The following is a 3,950-nucleotide window of genomic DNA, read 5'->3' on the forward strand; positions in this document are numbered from 1 at the left end:
GCCATGAGATAACCGTGGCTAGTGATGGACGATATTAAGGTTTATTTGGCTCTTTAAAATCGGTGATATTTGGACCATGTTTTGTATGGGATGGTAATTTACTTCGGATTATGCAAGTGCATAATCACTATACACATCGTGACTGAATGTATGGCATTCTATAAGTATACTGCAACCGTTCTCTGGAGATCGATATGCTTTGGATCAAAGTGTTAATTCATTTCTCAAATAATTACCATTCGAGTAAACTTTGAATGCAGTACTCGAGTTTCTCACATTACCTAACTTCTATACTTTTTTTAAAATGTTGTTGTTGTTGTTTGTGATGTGAGCTGCTGTAACGCCTTAATTTCCCTTCAGGGATCAATAAAGTACCTATCTATCTATCTACCTTGATGATTTGGCTACATCTAGAATAAAATGAGATGTAGTAGGCTAGATCTTGCAGAGTAGGAGATCAAAACTTCGGTCAAGGCGAAAATAGCACCGAAACTCTTCACCAAAAAGCTATCATTGTTGAATGAAAGACAACTTGTGATCCATCTGTATTTATATCAAATACATTTTTCGAAGGAAGATTAGCCAATTTTTGGTGGTTCATCAACTTCCGTTAGAAGACTATATTATAGATCCTAACACGCGACGCGAGATCCCTGCCCGTTACAATAGAATTAAACGTGATATCAAAGCTTTTTCGCTCACTAATAAACAACAAGTGATCAACTTTTCAGTTGTTTTTGATAAGAGACGCCTTCTCCCCTCAGGTAGAACACTGCCGTTTGGTTACTGAGTTGTTATTACCTGTTATCACCTGTTATTACCTAGGTTCACAATAGACTGTGTTCACAATATTACCGGGTGTTTTCTATAGTTCTGTAGGAACATTATTTGAAAAAATGTATTCTACAATGTATCCTAATGGTGTTTTATTGTATTTGAAAAATGTATTCTACAATGTATTCTACGATGTATCTGTAGTTAATAAACTTAGATGAAGAAAGGAAGCTGCAGAGGTCCGGATGAGTCAGTTTAATCGTCTTTAATTAATCATAACTTCATCGTTACAATCCACGGCCAGATGTGGGGGTTCCTATACAGTCAATGATGTCCCCTCTTCCTAGTCTAGCCGTTCAGTCTTATATACAGAACAGCATGCTTTATCTTCCAGATTTGGGCATTGAGCATGGAATCCCTAGGCGCGTTACTCTAAACATTTTCAACCTATACTATGGTGATGTTCATAGCCTTAACCAAATAAGGCTATACCCGAACAGGGGCCCGGAGCAGGGGTTTTAGGGGTGCCCAGAGAATCTGAAAGGGGGGTGTCAGCTGGTAGTGTCTAAGCCGGAAGAAGATCCAACAGTTTGGGTAAAAGTTAATGGTCATTCATTAGAAATGATGGTTGATTTTGGAGCATCATTTACCTGTATCTAGCCCCAAGACACTATACACTCCAATAAAGTTGAGACGCAAGGTCAACTTATCACGAGACACAAGCTTGAGGAGCACATGCCATCAAGGCTGTAGAGTCCTACTTGCATATTAGACTATACTTTTGAGCTATTGACCAATACAACTATTTTCGATTGCTACATTCCTGGCGCTAATAGATTATACACCTATCATGGCCTCCATCACCCAGTCGTCTGACCCTGAGATCCCAGACAACCACAAAGAGAGCTGGATAATTCTGTATCTATTCGTCTGGAGGATTTTGTGTCAAATCGCGGGATCTGTGAAGCCGGGCCTGTGGTGGAACGGAGTAAGGCCCTCCTTTATGACCCAGCAGCAGGAGCAGCCATTCTAGCTAGCTACTTTACTAGATAGCTGTCAACGACAGCTCTCCGGCTAACTAGCATTAGCTAGTGGTGACACCAACGGGATTGCGAGGGAGAAACATATTGGCAGCGTTTCGTACAAAGGCAACAATACTCTCTCTTAAACTCAATACCTTAAGGACTCCTGTCACAGATATGGCTGCAATAATAAAGGAAATTGTCAGCCAAAACAAAAGGAGATACCAGGAAGATGGGTTTGACTTGGACTTGACCTATATTTATCAGAATATAATTGCTATGGGCTTTCCTGCAGAAAGACTTGAGGGTGTCTACAGAAACAATATAGACGATGTAGTACGGTTTCTGGACTCAAAACACAAAAATCATTACAAGATATATAATCTTTGCGCCAAGCGACATTACGACACCGCGAAGTTTAACTGCAGAGTTGCACAGTACCCCTTTGAAGACCACAACCCGCCTCAGCTGGAGCTAATCAAGCCATTCTGTGAAGACCTGGACCAGTGGCTAAGCGAGGATGACCATCATGTGGCAGCCATCCACTGCAAGGCAGGGAAGGGCCGCACCGGCGTCATGATCTGCGCCTATCTCCTCCACCGAGGGAAGTTACTGGAGGCACAGGAAGCACTCGACTTCTACGGGGAAGTGCGGACAAGAGACAAGAAGGGAGTCACAATCCCAAGCCAGCGACGCTATGTGTACTACTACAGCTACCTTCTGAAGAACCAGCTAGAGTACAAGCCCATCGCTCTGCTCTTTCACAAAATGGTGTTTGAGACGCTCCCCATGTTTAGTGGAGGCACCTGCAGGGACAGTACCATTAAAAACAGGAGTGACCCGATTCCTCAGGGCTTCAAGAAAGGGAATTGGCATTGGGATCCGCAGTTTGTGGTTTATCAACTAAAAGTCAAAGATCCATACGTCCAACCCAGTGCACACAAGGCGAGAGGACAAGCGTATGTACTTTGAGTTCCCCCAGCCACTGCCTGTCTGTGAAGACATCAAACTGTTGTGACGACGAAGCTCCAACTTGGAAAAGACGACGATTTCTAGCAGCACTGAAATAGTTGACGATAGTTAGCTACAATAGCTCTGACGAATCATTTGAGGAGTAACAAGTGTTGGCATTCAGAACTTTGACTTTAAGTTTAGCAATAGTGAATGTTTCAAAGTTAAATCTAACTTTTTTAAGTAGGCTATATGTTGCTCGTCTTGAGACATAGAAAGAGAATACTTTGCGAAACTTAGCTAAACATATTTTGATTCACTTTTAGCTGAATCCGCTCAGGAGCACGACTGAGATGGGGTAAGGAATTCGGAGTACTTTTCCTAAAGTGACAGGACTAATCTGTGTGCCTCATGGGCATATAACCAGTCTGTATGAGCCAGAATTCTTGCTGGTTTGTAGGGGATCAAATACTTATTTCCTTCGATCAAATGCAAATTAATTTATAACTTTATATAATGTGTTTTTTCTGGACTTCTTTGTTGATATTCTGTCTCCATTTGTTAAACTAAAAGTACCATAAAAATTATAGACCGCTCATTTCTTTGTAATCGGGCAAACTAACAAAATCTGCAGGGGATCAAATAATTATTTCCCCCACTGTACATATCAACGAGACGAGTAACCAACACTAGTTGTTACGTTTGTACCCAACTACCACATAGCACTGCCTCTTCAATGCCCCTTTTGCCATATCCATTAAATGCCTCAGAGGTAATGGGAGCAATGATGTTTACCCAGAACCACACGGTAAACAATTTGACCAACCAATTGAACAGGCTTAATGTGTCTGTACCTAATTTTTCCCACAGCACTGCTAGACTAGTCAACGTGTCCGAGGACGTAACCAATGAGGACGTGTCCAGGCCGGTGTTTACCACACCACCAGGCAGAATGCCTCCAGGCATATGTTTTGAACGAAGTTGTGATAAGACCAGCAAGCCTTTGGGACAGTCAAAGTGTAATTTAACAATACAGGTAACATGTGGGATAAAAGCAGACAACGGTTCCACCACCAATTGTAAGAATAGCGTAGGAGTCCCATATCTTGGAAAATTAAATCTAACTAATCATCTGATTCTCCTTAACAGCACGACAGGTAACGTCAGCAATAACCCTCTCGTGAGTATGCCCCACGGAGACGG

The 3,950-nt window shown here is 42.0% G+C and overlaps 1 pseudogene across 1 annotated transcript; it reads left to right on the plus strand.

Annotated features, from left to right (window-relative positions):
- Window positions 1-1,973: 1,973 nt before the first annotated feature.
- Window positions 1,974-2,814, plus strand: LOC310824074 (phosphatidylinositol 3,4,5-trisphosphate 3-phosphatase and dual-specificity protein phosphatase PTEN-like; annotated as a pseudogene). The gene has a single exon. The product of its transcript is annotated as a phosphatidylinositol 3,4,5-trisphosphate 3-phosphatase and dual-specificity protein phosphatase PTEN-like (transcript).
- The last annotated feature ends 1,136 nt before the right edge of the window (window positions 2,815-3,950 follow it).

This window comes from Argentina silus (assembly GCF_951799395.1).
Source record: "Argentina silus genome assembly, chromosome: Y".
Taxonomy (NCBI): Eukaryota; Metazoa; Chordata; class Actinopteri; order Argentiniformes; family Argentinidae; genus Argentina; species Argentina silus.